The sequence below is a fragment of the Salvelinus fontinalis genome, chromosome 22, assembly GCF_029448725.1.
Source record: "Salvelinus fontinalis isolate EN_2023a chromosome 22, ASM2944872v1, whole genome shotgun sequence".
Classification (NCBI taxonomy): Eukaryota; Metazoa; Chordata; class Actinopteri; order Salmoniformes; family Salmonidae; genus Salvelinus; species Salvelinus fontinalis.
The window spans coordinates 37,784,667-37,802,750 of NC_074686.1; positions in this window are offsets into that span (position 1 = coordinate 37,784,667).

The window sequence follows — 18,084 nt, forward strand, 5'->3', positions numbered from 1 at the left end:
TTAAATGCCAGAACAGAACAGGAACCTGACTCTCTCAGCACACAGGGGGACAAACACCTACCTGGAAGTGACAGAATTCCCTCCTAAATATTCCCCCCCCCCCCCCCCTAGACACAACTATGACAAAACAGCCAACAAAAAGGGGTCACAACTCCTGCAGCTCTGTCGCACGTTGGGTCTGTACATCGTCAATGGTAGTCTGTGAGGAGACTCCTATGGTAGGTCAACCTACAGCTCATCCCATTGCAATAGTACTGTATATTACTTTATCACTGAACTCAACCCAGAAACTCAGAGCGTTCACAGTCAGCCCACTGACACCCCTTTCAGTTTACAGCAAAATCACAGTCTATTTGAACAGAGCAATAATCAACCATGAGGCATCAAAGCCAAAGGAACCGAGTAATATTAAGAAATGTTACAGATGGAAGGAAAATAGTACAGAAACCTACCAAAAAACAATTAGGCAACAATAAATTCAATCTCTTTTAGACTGAATTACCAGGACAAAACGTTTCACTTGTAATAATGAAGGTGTAAAATTGTCAGTAGAAAACCTAGGCAGTATATTTGACCTCTCAGCTTCCCTATCAAACATTTTTCAAGCAGTCAACCAAAGAAAACAATAATGACAAATGGTTTGATGAAGAATTCAAAAATCTAAGAAATAAATTGAGAAAATCTGTCGAAACAAAAACCTAGAAACCCACGAAACCTGAGTCTACGCCTTCACTATGGTGAATTACTAAAACAATACAGAAAACCTGAGCCTACGCCTTCACTACGGTGAATCACTAAAACAATACAGAAAACCTGTGCCTACGCCTTCACTATGGTGAATCACTAAAACAATACAGAAAACCTGAGTCTACGCCTTCACTATGGTGAATTACTAAAACAATACAGAAAACCTGAGCCTACGCCTTCACTACGGTGAATCACTAAAACAATACAGAAAACCTGTGCCTACGCCTTCACTATGGTGAATCACTAAAACAATAGAGAAAACCTGAGTCTACTCCTTCACTATGGTGAATCACTAAAACAATACAGAAATACGCTATGGAAAAAGAAGGAACAGCATGTCAGAAATCAGCTCAATGTAATTAAAGGATCCATAGACTCTAACAACTTCTGGTAAAGTTGGAAAACCAACAACAACAGGAAGAGTTATCAATGCAAAACAGAGATGTCTGGGTAAACCAATATTTGTGGCTCTATAATAACAAGCAAACAGCAAAAACATATACATTATAATATATAAATCTTAGAATCAATTATTAAAGACTACCAGAACCCACTGGATTCTCCTATTACATTGAATGAACTGAAGGACAAAATACAAACCCTAAAACACAAAAAGGCATGTGGTACCCTAAATGAAATTATAAAAAATATAAAAAATTATTTAAAAAATACAGACCACATAATTAGCATAATCCTCAGCTCTGGCATATTCCCCAGTATTTGGAACCAAGGACTGATCACCCCAATCCACAAAACTGGAGACAAATTTGACCCCAATAACTACCATGGGATATGCGTCAACAGCAACCTTCGGAAATCTGATGTCAAATGTCTACTGTTTCCTGATGATCTGGTGCTTCTGTCCCCAACCAAGGAGCGTCTACAGCAGCACCAACCAAGAAGGACCTACAGCAGCACCAACCAAGGAGGGTCTACAGCAGCACCAACCGAGGAGGGTCTACAGCAGCACCAACCAAGGAGGGTCTACAGCAGCACCAACCAAGAAGGACCTACAGCAGCACCAACCAAGGAGGACCTACAGCAGCACCAACCAAGGAGGGTCTACAGCAGCACCATCCAAGGAGGGTCTACAACAGCACCAACCAAGAAGGACCTACAGCAGCACCAACCAAGGAGGGTCTATAGGAGCACCAACCAAGGAGGGTCTACAGAAGCACTAACTAAGGAGGGTCTACAGCAGCACCAACCAAGGAGGGTCTACAGCAGCACCAACCAAGGAGGGTCTATAGGAGCACCAACCAAGGAGGGTCTACAGAAGCACTAACCAAGGAGGGTCTACAGCAGCACCAACCAAGGAGGGTCTACAGCAGCACAAACCAAGAAGGGTCTACAGCAGCACCAACCAAGGAGGACCTACAGCAGCACCAACCAAGGAGGGTCTACAGCAGCACCAACCAAGAAGGACCTACAGCAGCACCAACCAAGGAGGACCTACAGCAGCACCAACCAAGGAGGGTCTACAGCAGCACCATCCAAGGAGGGTCTACAACAGCACCAACCAAGAAGGACCTACAGCAGCACCAACCAAGGAGGGTCTATAGGAGCACCAACCAAGGAGGGTCTACAGAAGCACTAACTAAGGAGGGTCTACAGCAGCACCAACCAAGGAGGGTCTACAGCAGCACCAACCAAGGAGGGTCTATAGGAGCACCAACCAAGGAGGGTCTACAGAAGCACTAACCAAGGAGGGTCTACAGCAGCACCAACCAAGGAGGGTCTACAGCAGCACAAACCAAGAAGGGTCTACAGCAGCACCAACCAAGGAGGACCTACAGCAGCACCAACCAAGGAGGGTCTACAGCAGCACCAACCAAGAAGGGTCTACAGCAGCACCAACCAAGAAGGACCTACAGCAGCACCAACCAAGGAGGGTCTACAGCAGCACCAACCAAGAAGGACCTACAGCAGCACCAACCAAGGAGGGTCTACAGAAGCACCAACCAAGGGGGGGGGAAGCTACAGCAACACCAACCAAGAAGGACCTACAGCAGCACCAACCAAGGAGGGTCTACAGGAGCACCAACCAAGGAGGGTCTACAGGAGCACCAACCAAGGAGGGTCTAAAGCAGCACCAACCAAGGAGGGTCTACAGCAGCACCAACCAAGGAGGGTCTACAGCAGCACCAACCAAGGAGGGTCTACAGCAGCACCAACCAAGGAGGGTCTACAGCAGCACCAACCAAGGAGGGTCTCTAGCAGCACCTACCAAGGAGGGTCTACAGCAGCACCAACCAAGGAGGGTCTATAGGAGCACCAACCAAGGAGGGTCTACAGAAGCACTAACCAAGGAGGGTCTACAGCAGAACCAACCAAGAAGGACCTACAGCAGCACCAACCAAGGAGGGTCTACAGCAGCACCAACCAAGGAGGGTCTACAGGAGCACCAACCAAGGAGGGTCTACAGCAGCACCAACCAAGGAGGGTCTACAACAGCACCAACCAAGGAGGGTCTACAGCAGCACCAACCAAGGAGGGTCTACAGCAGCACCAACCAAGGAGGGTCTACAGCAGCACCAACCAAGGAGGGTCTCTAGCAGCACCAACCAAGGAGGGTCTACAGCAGCACCAACCAAGGAGGGTCTACAGCAGCACCAACCAAGGAGGGTCTACAGCAGCACCAACCAAGGAGGGTCTACAGCAGCACCAACCAAGGAGGGTCTACAGCAGCACCAACCAAGGAGGGTCTACAGCAGCACCAACCAAGGAGGGTCTACAGCAGCACCAACCAAGGAGGGTCTACAGCAGCACCATCCAAGGAGGGTCTACAACAGCACCAACCAAGGAGGGTCTATAGGAGCACCAACCAAGGAGGGTCTACAGCAGCACCAACCAAGGAGGGTCTACAGCAGCACCAACCAAGGAGGGTCTACAGCAGCACCAACCAAGGAGGGTGTACAGCAGCACCAACCAAGGAGGGTCTACAGCAGCACCAACCAAGGAGTGTCTACAGCAGCACCAACCAAGAAGGGTCTACAGCAGCACCAACCAAGGAGGGTCGATAGGAGCACCAACCAAGGAGTGTCTACAGCAGCACCAACCAAGAAGGACCTACAGCAGCACCAACCAAGGAGGGTCTACAGCAGCACCAACCAAGGAGGGTCTCTAGCAGCACCAACCAAGGAGGGTCTACAGCAGCACAAACCAAGGAGGGTCTACAACAGCACCAACCAAGGAGGGTCTACAGCAGCACCAACCAAGGAGGGTCTACAGCAGCACCAACCAAGGAGGGTCTATAGCAGCACCAACCAAGGAGGGTCTACAGCAGCACCAACCAAGGAGGGTCTATAGCAGCACCAACCAAGGAGGGTCTACAGCAGCACCAACCAAGGAGGGTCTACAGCAGCACCAACCAAGGAGGGTCTACAGCAGCACCAACCAAGGAGGGTCTACAGCAGCACCAACCAAGGAGGGTCTACAGCAGCACCAACCAAGGAGGGTCTACAGCAGCACCAACCAAGGAGGGTCTACAGCAGCACCATCCAAGGAGGGTCTACAACAGCACCAAACAAGGAGGGTCTATAGGAGCACCAACCAAGGAGGGTCTACAGCAGCACCAACCAAGGAGGGTCTACAGCAGCACCAACCAAGGAGGGTCTACAGCAGCACCAACCAAGGAGGGTCTCTAGCAGCACCTACCAAGGAGGGGCTACAGCAGCACCGAGATCTTGTGCACAGATTCTGTCAGACCTGGGCCCTGACAGTAAGACAAAAATAATGGTGTTCCAAAAAAGGTCCAGTTGCCAGGACCACAAATACAAATTCCATCTAGACACCGTTGCCCTAAGAGCACAAAAAAACTATACATAGCTCGGCCATCCGCGCCACCGGTAACTTCCACAAAGCTGGGAATGAGCTGAGAGACAAGGCAAGAAGGAACATACAATTCGACATAACATTTAGGATCTGACAAAAAATACATTAATAATTTATCAAATTCATTGCCCTTTATGGTTGTGAGGTCTGGGGTCCGCTCACCAACCAATAATTCACAAAATGGGGGAAACACAAAATTGAGACTCTGCATGCAGAATTCTACAAAAATATCTTCTGTGTACAACGTAAAACACCAAATAATGCATGCAGAGCAGAGTTAGGCCGATAGCCGCTGATTATCAACATCCAGAAAAGAGCCGTTAAACTCTACAACAAAAATATTTTTACGTAACACATTGGAATGAATCAACAAAAAAACTGAGCAAACTTGAATGTGATTTGGCCCTAAACAGAGAGTACATAGTGGCAGAATACCTGACTACTGTGACTGACCCAAACGTAAGGAAAGATTTGATTATGTACAAACTCAGTGAGCATAGCCTTGCTATTGAGAAAGGCCGCCGTAGGCAGACCTGGCTATGAAGAGAAGACAGGCTATGTGCTCACTGCCCACAAAGTGAGGTGGAAACTGAGCTGCGCTTCCTAACCTCCTGCCCAATGTATGACCATATTAGAGAGACATATTTCCCTCAGATTTCACAGACCCACAAAGAATTCGAAAACAAATACAAATTTGATCAACTCCCATATCTACTGGGTGAAATTCCACAGTGTGCCATCACAGCAGCAAGATTTGTGACCTGTTGCGACAAGAACAAAGAACAATAACAAACACCATTGTAAATACAACCTATATTTATGTTTATTTATTTTCCTTTTGTACTTTAACTACTTGCACATCAGTACAACACTGTATATAGAAATACTATGACATTTGTAATGTCTTTATTCTTTTGGAACTTCTGTGAGTGTAATGTTTACTGTTAATTTTTTATTGTTTATTTCTCTTTTGCTTGTTTTGGCAATGCACACATATGCTTCCCATGCCAATAAAGCAACTTAAATTGAATTGAAAGAGAGAGAGAGAGACAGGGAGAGACAGAGAGAGAGAGAGCGAGAGAGACAGAGACAGAGAGGGGGAGAGAGAGAGTGTGTAATGTTTACTGTTCATTTTTATTGTTTATTTGACTTTTGTATATTATCTACCTCACTTGCTTTGGCAATGTTAACACATGTTTCCCATGCCAATAAAGCCCCTTGAATTGAATTGAATTGAATTGAGAGACAGAGAGGGAGACAGAGACAGAGAGGGAGAGAGAGACAGAGACAGAGAGGGAGAGAGAGACAGAGAGAGACAGAGAGAGAGAGAGACAGAGAGAGACATAGAGAGAGACAGAGAGAGAGAGAGAGAGAGAGAGAGAGAGAGAGAGAGAGAGAGAGGGAGAGAGAGAGAGAGAGACAGAGAGAGAGACAGAGGGAGAGAGAGACAGAGACAGAGAGGGAGAGAGAGACAGAGAGAGAGAGACAGAGAGAGAGAGACAGAGAGACAGAGAGAGAGAGAGAGAGAGAGAGAGACAGAGACAGAGAGAGAGTCAGAGAGAGAGACAGAGAGACAGAGAGAGAGTAAGAAAGAGAGTGAGATTGTTAGATTACTTGTTAGATTTGTGTTTATAAGGTAGTTGTTGGGGAATTGTCAGATTACTTGTTAGATATTACTGCACTGTTGGAACTAGGAGCACAAGCATTTCGTTACATTTGCATTAACATCTGCTAACCATGTGTATGTGACCAATAACATTTGATTTGATTTGAGATAGAGAGTGACAGAGAAATAAATACATTTGTGGAGGGATAGAGGATGCTTCCTCGTCTTCTTGAAAAGTAGATTGCATTTATTTTCCTCTTTTTAGGAGGAGAGGATGAAATGGAGTCATCAGCTGTATGAGAGGATGAAATGGAGTCATCAGCTGTATGAGAGGATGAAATGGAGTCATCAGATGTATGAGAGGATGAAATGGAGGTCATCAGATGTATGAGAGGATGAAATGGGGTCATCAGCTGTATGAGAGGATGAAATGGAGTCATCAGCTGTATGAGAGGATGAAATGGGGTCATCAGATGTATGAGAGGATGAAATGGAGGTCATCAGTTGTATGAGAGGATGAAATGGGGTCATCAGATGTATGAGAGGATGAAATGGGGTCATCAGATGTATGAGAGGATGAAATGAGGTCATCAGTTGTATGAGAGGATGAAATGGGGTCGTCAGATGTATGAGAGGATGAAATGGGGGTCATCAGATGTATGAGAGGATGAAATGGGGGTCATCAGATGTATGAGAGGATGAAATGGGGGTCATCAGATGTATGAGAGGATGAAATGGAGTCATCAGATGTTCGGAGACAAGACAATTTATTGTTTGATAGAAAGAGCGATGGAAATGAAAATTGAGAACTATTGAGACAGAACCTGACAAAGAATAATGTATTATTTTGCTCCCCGTAAAGTAGGTATGTCGTGTTGAGAGGTATTTTCGTCTTTCTTCTTTGCAATAAATTGTCATTTGTTTTTGTCGGTCGACGGCGTTTTCAGATCAACGAAGTTCCCCGAGGGAAGAGATAGGGTGTGGTCTGACAATGTAACGCCCCGATAAGTCCCATAATGCCGTTCTCCTGGAGATGACAAGGCAAGTCAGATGGTAGCTGTGTCATGGCGAGACAGCCGCACACACACTCTAGCTGGAAAACACACACACACACACACACACAGTGAGACAGAGCTGGGTATCAGTCTGCTGCTGCAGGACTCAGATGTACAGCGGAAACGAGAGCACACACACTGCGACACAACTGCACTCTGTTTTTTCGTCGGCATCTCTGATAAGCTCGGGGAGAGGAGAGCGGGATGAGGAAGAGAGCAGAGGAAGATGAGCGAAGAGAAAAGTCTTCTCGAAAAGTCGACTGCACTTATTTTCTTCCCAGAAGGGGTAGATCGTTTTCGGAGAAGTGGATGAAACGGGGTCGTCAGTTTTTTGGAGTCACGGAATTTTCTGCGGATGAATCGGAGAAACAAAAGAAAAAGCAAAAAATGTGATTTATCCTGCAGAGGAACAGCAGGAGGAACAGCAGGGGGAACAGCAGAGCAGGAGGAACAGCAGAGAAGGAGGAACAGCAGAGGAGACAAAAAGCAGAAGCGAGGAAAGGAGGAGGAGAGGAACAAAAATGTGATTTATCCTGCAGAGGAACAGCAGAGGAGACAAAACTGCAGAAGAGAGGAAAGGAGGAGGAGAGGAACGAAGAATTTGGGGAGTGCGTCCTGGAGTTAATAAGTTTTGAGCTGTGCTGCATTCGTCTGTCTGTGGATCCATCACTGGCTGCAGAGGAGGAGAGAAACAGAGGAGGGGTGAAACAGAGGAGGAGAGAAACAGAAGAGGGGTGAAACTGATGAGAGAAACAGAGGAGGAGAGAAACAGAGGAGGAGTGAAACAGAGGAGGAGTGAAACAGAGGAGGAGAGAAACAGAGGAGGAGAGAAACAGAGGAGGGGTGAAACAGAGGAGGAGAGAAACAGAAGAGGAGTGAAACTGATGAGAGAAACAGAGGAGGAGAGAAACAGAGGAGGAGTGAAACAGAGGAGGGGTGAAACAGAGGAGGAGAGAAACAGAGGAGGGGTGAAACAGAGGAGGAGAGAAACAGAAGAGGAGTGAAACTGATGAGAGAAACAGAGGAGGAGAGAAACAGAGGAGGAGTGAAACAGAGGAGGAGTGAAACAGAGGAGGAGAGAAACAGAGGAGGAGAGAAACAGAGGAGGAGAGAAACAGAGGAGGAGTGAAACAGAGGAGGAGTGAAACAGAGGAGGAGAGAAACAGAGGAGGAGAGAAACAGAGGAGGAGAGAAACAGAGGAGGAGAGAAACAGAAGAGGAGTGAAACTGATGAGAGAAACAGAGGAGGAGAGAAACAGAGGGAGAGTGAAACAGAGGAGGTGAGAAACAGAGGAGGAGTGAAACAGTGGAGGAGAGAAACAGAGGAGGAGAGAAACAGAGGAGGAGTGAAACAGAGGAGGAGAGAAACAGAGGGAGAGTGAAACAGAGGAGGACTGAAACAGAGGAGGAGTGAAACAGAGGAGGAGTGAAACAGAGGAGGAGTGAAACAGAGGAGGAGTGAAACAGAGGAGGAGTGAAACAGAGGAGGAGTGAAACAGAGGAGGAGTGAAACAGAGGAGGTGAGAAACAGAGGAGGAGTGAAACAGAGGAGGAGTGAAACAGAGGAGGAGAGAAACAGAGGGAGAGTGAAACAAAAGAGGAGAGAAACAGAGGAGAGAAACAGAGGAGGAGTGAAACAGAGGAGGAGTGAAACAGAGGAGGAGAGAAACAGAGGAGGAGAGAAACAGAGGAGGAGAGAAACAGAGGAGAGAAACAGAGGGAGAGTGAAAGATAGAAAGATAGAACGAAAGATAGAAGAGTAGAGAAAGTGATGAGGAGAGAAGCAAGTTACTCAGAGAAAAGAAAAGGACAGAGGGAGAAAATAATGGTGAGAGAGAGATAGGAGAGATAGAAAAATCTCACAGTCCTCTCCTGCACTCAGACACACACACACAGAAATACATCTGGCATTCGGGGTGTCTGGTAACCCGGAACAACCCTGCCCCTGCAGGCTTTCCAGGCTGTGTCTGTCCTCGTCTAACCCAGGGAAAGTGTCCTGGGCTGGGGGTCAGAGGCAAGGGTGCTGGGGGTGGTGGAGAGCAGACATGTAGTGATCAGACAGCAGAGCAACACTGCAGACAGAGAGCAGACACTCTGACCTACATCAGCACCCAACCTGGTCTCAGAGCATTTCGGATCATTCTGTATGTCATGCTAATCTACACCTTTAGTATGATATATTACGTTTCGTATCGTGAATGTCCATCATACATTTTGTATGATATGTTATGAATTATAATTCGTGTTATATGTTATGACTTGGTAAAACGTACAATATGTTTAGAATTCACAAAATGTCTAATAGGTTACAAATGTGCAAAACGTATGATATGTTACGAATTCGAGCTGGGTGGTTAGGTGGCTAATGTTAGCTAGCTCGCTAACATTAGCTAGGCTAAGGGTTCGGGGTAGGGGTTGGTGTTAAGGTTAGAGTTAAGTTTTGGAGTTAGGTTAAGGTTAGAATAAGGGTTAACTAAAAGGGTTAAGGTTAGGGTTAGGTGAAGGGTTAGCTAAAACAGATAAGATTAACATTTGTTAACATGCTAAGTAGTTGTAAAATAGCTAAAAAGTAGTAGGTAGTTGGAAAGTTGATAATTAGCTAAAATTGTCTGTGATGAGATTTGAACTCACAACCTTTGGGTTGATAGACATTCGTGTTATAAGCCCACCCATCGACACCGACCAATCAATGTCCTTTTATTTTTGCTTCAAGTAACCATCCTTCTAATGTAACTATACAAAACGTAACATATCACAGTAAATGGAGTGTCTCAGACTTACAGTACGTACAGAATAATATGAAAAGCTCTGAGACCAGCTTGCAGCACGACACAGCAGCATTCAGAGAAGTCTGCCTGCAGAGAGCAACTGAGGTGGGGGGGGGTTAAAAGAGAGGAGAACGAGGGAAGTGGGAGAGCTTTGAAGGGAGGGGGAGAAGGACATGGAAAGGGGGGGGGGTAGCAATGGAAAGGGAGTATAGGGAGGGAGAGCAAAAGAGAGGATGGTATAAACTGTAAAGATGACAACGCTACAGAGATAGTGAGACAGATGAGGTGGAGTCTTCTGAAGATCTCCACTGGTCTACACATGATGTCAGTGTTGAGGAAACTACTCTGAAAACAGAGCTCACCAAGCTACTAATTACTTCACACTGGAGGAAGCTAATCTACACTAAAGCTACCATTTAGAAAAAAATTGTTTACTTTACACATTCTGTTAACATCTGTGCGTCCGTGTGTGTGTACATGTGTGTTTTAGCGTGTGTGTCTGCTCTGAGCTCCACCGAGAGGACTAATAAAGAGAGAAGCAGCTCCACTGAGAGGACTAATAGAGAGAGAAGCAGCTCCACTGAGAGGACTAATAGAGAGAGAGGAGCAGCTCCACTGAGAGGACTAATAGAGAGAGAGAGAAGCAGCTCCACTGAGAGGAATAATAGAGAGAGAGAGAAGCAGCTCCACTGAGAGTACTAATAGAGAGAGAGAAGCAGCTCCACTGAGAGTACTAATAGAGAGAGAGAAGCAGCTCCACTGAGAGGACTAATAGAGAGAGAGAAGCAGCTCCACTGAGAGGACTAATAGAGAGAGAGAAGCAGCTCCACTGAGAGGACTAATAGAGAGAGAGGAGCAGCTCCACTGAGAGGACTAATAGAGAGAGAGAGAAGCAGCTCCACTGAGAGGACTAATAGAGAGAGAGAGAAGCACCTCCACTGAGAGGACGTATAGAGAGAGAGAGAAGCAGCTCCACTGAGAGGACTAATAGAGAGAGAGAGAAGCAGCTCCACTGAGAGGACTAATAGAGAGAGAGAGAAGTAGCTCCACTGAGAGGACTAATAGAGAGAGAGAGAAGCACCTCCACTGAGAGGACTAATAGAGAGAGAGAAGCAGCTCCACTGAGAGGACTAATAGAGAGAGAGAAGCAGCTCCACTGAGAAGACTAATAGAGAGAGAGAAGCAGCTCCACTGAGAGGACTAATAGAGAGAGAGAAGCAGCTCCACAGAGGACTAATAGAGAGAGAGAGAAGTAGCTCCACTGAGAGGACTAATAGAGAGAGAGAGAAGCAGCTCCACTGAGAGGACTAATAGAGAGAGAGAAGCAGCTCCACTGAGAGGACTTATAGAGAGACAGAAGCAGCTCCACGGAGAAGACTAATAGAGAGAGAGAGAAGCAGCTCCACTGAGAGGACTAATAGAGAGAGAGAAGCAGCTCCGCTGAGAGGACTAATAGAGAGAGAGGAGCAGCTCCGCTGAGAGGACTAATAGAGGGAGAAGCAGAAAAGAGAATAGGGCAATGAAGCAGCCTGCATTGCAGTGAAGTAAGATAATCCCTGTCTCCTCTCCTCTCCTACCCTCTCCTCTCCTCTCCCTCTCCTCTCCTCTCCTCTCCTCTCCTCTCCTCTCCTCTCCTCTCCTCTCCTCTCCTCTCCTCTCCTCTCCTCTCCTCTCCTCTCCTCTCCTGTTTACCTCACTCTATCCAGTCCCTATGCACTCTAATCAGAAATCAATAACAATAGATTGGCTGATCATCCTTCCATGCTCCCATTGGTCTGTTATGGGAGACGACCTCGATCAGACCACCTCGGTCCACAACTATACACACATCAGGGTTGGGATCATATCCATTTCAATTCCAGTCAACTCAGGAAAGTTAACCAAATTCCAATTCCAAATGTTACTCATTGAAAAACATTGGAGAGAATTGGAATTGGATTGTCGGTGGACTTCCTGAATTGATCTCAACCCTGAAACGCGTTATTCACAAGGCGACCGTGGCCTTACCGTCTCTATTGGGTTATTGATGCAACGGCTCAAACAGCAGAGTGAGTCTGCTAACGTAGCATGACAGGGCTAGAACACAGTTCAGATCACAACATGAGGAGCCATATTTTTATATTTGTTAATGCAATGAAGCAATTATCTAGTTTCCTAAGTGTCATTTCCAAGGATCCCGTTTAGAAAAGCTTCTGTCATTCTTAAAATAAAATAAAAGCTTCTATGTGTCATATTTCAAAAGGCTAAAGGTTATTTTGGGGTTCCGTTATGTTGTTTGAGTTCACATATTCCTAGATGTATACTGTATGTTGCCGTGGAAATGTCTCACCTAACAGTGTTATAGCAGAGAGAGAGAGAGAGAGAAAGGGAATCAGAAGTAGTGTAGAAACTGGGTCACTCAACCAAGTGTGATCCAGACCCTACAACTCCCCATATGTGCAACATACAAATATATACAGTAGTCATGCTTGCCAAGGCAGACTTTTTCCCCTCTCCCAAAATAGCAGAACACATGTGTGTGTGAGGGTGGGGGGCGGAAGTCTGTGTTTGTGTGTTGGGGGCGGGGGTGTCCATGCATGCATGTGTGTTCATCTTTTTCCCTTGCATTTTATGGTATTAAAGGGGTATTTTAGAGATGAGCTTTGAAGCTTTAGTCTGAGTCCCAGATGGCACCCTATTCTGACTTACTCTGACTTTTACAAATGGCAGAGAATACAGCCAATTAGATGGACCTAACAACAACAGCACCGTCAACAGCACCGTCAACATTACCAACACAAGCACCACCACCAGCACCAACAACATTACCAACACCAGCACCAACACAAGCACCACCACCAGCACCAACACCAGCACCAACACCAGCACCAACAACAGCACCACCACCAGCACCAACACCAGCACCAACAACAGCACCAACACCAGCACCAACACCAGCACCAACACCAGCACCAACACCAGCACCAACAACAGCACCACCACCAGCACCAACACCAGCACCAACAACAGCACCACACCAGCACCAACACCAGCACCTACACCAGCACCAACAACAGCACCACCACCAGCACCAACACCAGCACCAACAACAGCACCACCACCAGCACCAACACCAGCACCTCCACCAGCACCAACAACATTACCAACACCAGCACCTACACCAGCACCAGCACCAACAACATTACCACCACCAGCACCAACACCAGCACCTACACCAGCACCAGCACCAACAACATTACCAACACCAGCACCAACAACAGCACCAACAACATTATCAACACCAGCACCTACACCAGCACCAACACCAGCACCAACAACACTACCATCACCAGCACCAACAACACTACCATCACCAGCACCAACACCAGCACCAACACCAGCACCAACACCAGCACCTACACCAGCACCAACACCAGCACCAACAGCAACAACATTACCAACACCAGCACCAACAACACTACCATCACCAGCACCAACACCAACACCAACAACAGCACCAACAACACCAGCACCAACACCAACAACAACAGCACCAACAACAACAGCACCAACAACAACACCAACGAAAGTAGCAACAGCACCAACAACAGTAACAACAGCACCAACAACAACAGTAACAACAGCACCAACAACAGCACCAACAACAACAGCACCAACAACAGTAACAACAGCACCAACAACAGTAACAACAGCACCAACAACAGCACCAACAACAGCACCAACAACAGCACCAACAACAGTAACAACAGCACCAACAACAACGGCACCAACAACAGTAACAACAGCACCAACAACAGTAACAACAGCACCAACAACAGCACCAACAACAGTAACAACAGCACCAACAACAGTAACAACAGCACCAACAACAACAGCACCAACAACAGCACCAACAACAGCACCAACAACACCAACAACAGTAACAACAGCACCAACAACAGTAACAACAGCACCAACAACAACAGCACCAACAACAGTAACAACAACAGCACCAACAGCACCAACAACAGCACCAACAACAACACCAACAACAGTAACAACAGCACCAACAACAGTAACAACAACAACACCAACAACAGTAACAACAACAGTAACAACAGCACCAACAACACCAACAACAGTAACAACAGCACCAACAACAGTAACAACAGCACCAACAACAGTAACAACAACAGTAACAACAGCACCAACAACACCAACAACAGTAACAACAGCACCAACAACAGTAACAACAGCACCAACAACACCAACAACAACAGCACCAGCAACAACAGCACCAGCAACAGTAACAACAGCACCAACAACAGTAACAACAGCACCAACAACAGTAACAACAGCACCAACAACAACAGCACCAAAAACAGTAACAACAGCACCAACAACAGTAACAACAGCACCAACAACAGTAACAACAGCACCAACAACAGCACCAACAACAGTAACAACAGCACCAACAACAGTAACAACAGCACCAACAACAACAGCACCAAAAACAGTAACAACAGCACCAACAACAGTAACAACAGCACCAACAACAGCACCAACAACAGTAACAACAGCACCAACAACAGTAACAACAGCACCAACAACAACAGCACCAAAAACAGTAACAACAGCACCAACAACAGTAACAACAGCACCAACAACAGCACCAACAACAGTAACAACAGCACCAACAACAACAGCACCAACAACAGCACCAACAACAGTAACAACAGCACCAACAACACCAAAAACAGTAACAACAGCACCAACAACAGTAACAACAGCACCAACAACAGCACCAACAACAGTAACAACAGCACCAACAACAACAGCACCAACAACAGCACCAACAACAGTAACAACAGCACCAACAACAGCACCAACAACAGTAACAACAGCACCAACAACAGTAACAACAGCACCAACAACAACAGCACCAACAACAGTAACAACAACAGTAACAACAGCACCAACAACAACAGCACCAAAAACAGTAACAACAGCACCAACAACAGCACCAACAACAGCACCAACAACAGTAACAACAGCACCAACAACAACAGCACCAAAAACAGTAACAACAGCACCAAAAAACAGTAACAACAGCACCAACAACAGTAACAACAGCACCAACAACAACACCAACAATACCAACAACAGTACCAACAGCACCAACAACAGTAACAACAGCAACAACAACAGTAACAACAGCACCATCAACAGTAGCAACAGCAGCAGCATGTGTAAACCCAGATAGCTTGCTTTCCAAATGGCACCCTTTTCCCTATATAGTAGGACTCTGGTCAAAGTAGTGCACTATATAGGGAACTGGGTTCCATAGGGTTCTGATCAAAAGTAGTGCACTATATAGGGAATAGGGTGGCATTTGGGACGTATATATTGAAACAGATGAAAGCAGTGGTAGATGCTTTATATACCTCATTTGACTGCTAGAGACCATTCGCTGGACAACCATCATATATAATGTTTGTCAGTGAACTTTACACAAACTACATCCCTGTTTAGACACACAGTGTCCTGTTTAGACACACGGGGTCCTGTTTAGACACACAGTGTCCTGTTTAGACACACTGTGTCCTGTTTAGACACACGGGGTCCTGTTTAGACACACAGTGTCCTGTTTAGACACACGGGGTCCTGTTTAGACACACAGTGTCCTGTTTAGACACACAGTGTCCTGTTTAGACACACAGTGTCCTGTTTAGACACACAGTGTCCTGTTTAGACACACAGTGTCCTGTTTAGACACACGGGGTCCTGTTTAGACACATAGTGTCCTGTTTAGACACACGGTGTCCTGTTTAGACACACGGGGTCCTGTTTAGACACACAGTGTCCTGTTTAGACACACGGGGTCCTGTTTAGACACACAGTGTCCTGTTTAGACACACAGTGTCCTGTTTAGACACACAGTGTCCTGTTTAGACACACAGTGTCCTGTTTAGACATACTGTGTCCTGTTTAGACAAACGGTGTCCTGTTTAGACACACAGTGTCCTGTTTAGACACACAGTGTCCTGTTTAGACACACGGGGTCCTGTTTAGACACACAGTGTCCTGTTTAGACACACAGTGTCCTGTTTAGACACACAGTGTCCTGTTTAGACACACAGTGTCCTGTTTAGACACACAGTGTCCTGTTTAGACACACGGGGTCCTGTTTAGACACATAGTGTCCTGTTTAGACACACGGTGTCCTGTTTAGACACACGGGGTCCTGTTTAGACACACAGTGTCCTGTTTAGACACACGGGGTCCTGTTTAGACACACAGTGTCCTGTTTAGACACACGGGGTCCTGTTTAGACACACAGTGTCCTGTTTAGACACACGGGGTCCTGTTTAGACACACAGTGTCCTGTTTAGACACACAGTGTCCTGTTTAGACACACGGGGTCCTGTTTAGACACACAGTGTCCTGTTTAGACACACAGTGTCCTGTTTAGACACACAGTTTCCTGTTTAGACACACAGTGTCCTGTTTAGACATACTGTGTCCTGTTTAGACAAACGGTGTCCTGTTTAGACACACAGTGTCCTGTTTAGACACACAGTGTCCTGTTTAGACACACGGTGTCCTGTTTAGACACACGGTGTCCTGTTTAGACACACGGTGTCCTGTTTAGACACACGGTGTCCTGTTTAGACACACGGTGTCCTGTTTAGACACACGGGGTCCTGTTTAGACACACAGTGTCCTGTTTAGACACACGGTGTCCTGTTTAGACACACGGTGTCCTGTTTAGACACACAGTGTCCTGTTTAGACACACAGTGTCCTGTTTAGACACATAGTGTCCTGTTTAGACACACAGTGTCCTGTTTGTCGTTGTGTGTTTTCTATTAAGAACAGTTCTAGAACTCTTCTGTTTTTACCGCTGGAATATCTTGCTCCTACATCATCAATCAATTAGTCAACCAATCAAACAACGAGTATTGTCTCTAAAGCACTGTTTTACTAGACCATTTCTCAGAAAAAACAATTAGGAAAATGTTGAATTACAGAACATCTGAATTGAAACATTACTTCTCCTCCTGAAATATCTATTGCAATAGATGTTTCAAATACATATCAGTCTTTTAACTTTGGATTGCTTTAACGATTGGAAGACAGTTGAGACTAAAGTAATTATACACGAGTGGGAGTGGTAAATTACTTTTTTTACACGGCTGTGTTGCGGTCATAGCTAAGAAGCGGAGCCGAGTCTCGCTTTGCGCAACCTCGAGTGTACAATTGCTTTTCCGCAACGGGTTACCAATTAAATAAATGTTTGTTTTAAATACATGTATTCATAGGCTACTATTTCGTCCCTCAACGAAAATATAGGCTTAGTCCCAACACATCTACAGTTGCTAGTCAAGCTGTCTGGCCGTTCATTCTATCAGTTCGGTTGCCAGAGACGGGACCCAGTCGTTCAGTCTTTTTGTTCTGTATCTATGGACGTGACCCAGTCGTTCATTCTTTTTGTTCTGTATCTATGGACGTGACCCAGTCGTTCAGTCTTTTTGTTCTGTATCTATGGACGCGACCCAGTCGTTCAGTCTTTTTGTTCTGTATCTATGGACACGACCCAGTCGTTCAGTCTTTTTGTTCTGTATCTATGGACGCGACCCAGTCGTTCAGTCCTTTTGTTCTGTATCTATGGACGCGACCCAGTCGTTCAGTCTTTTTGTTCTGTATCTATGGACGCGACCCAGTCGTTCAGTCTTTTTGTTCTGTATCTATGGACGCGACCCAGTCGTTCAGTCTTTTTGTTCTGTATCTATGGACGCGACCCAGTCGTTCAGTCTTTTTGTTCTGTATCTATGGACGCGACCCAGTCGTTCAGTCTTTTTGTTCTGTATCTATGGACGCGACCCAGTCGTTCAGTCTTTTTGTTCTGTATCTATGGACGCGACCCAGTCGTTCAGTCTTTTTGTTCTGTATCTATGGACGCGACCCAGTCGTTCAGTCTTTTTGTTCTGTATCTATGGACGTGACCCAGTCGTTCAGTCTTTTTGTTCTGTATCTATGGACCCAGTCGTTCAGTCTTTTTGTTCTGTATCTATGGACGCGACCCAGTCGTTCAG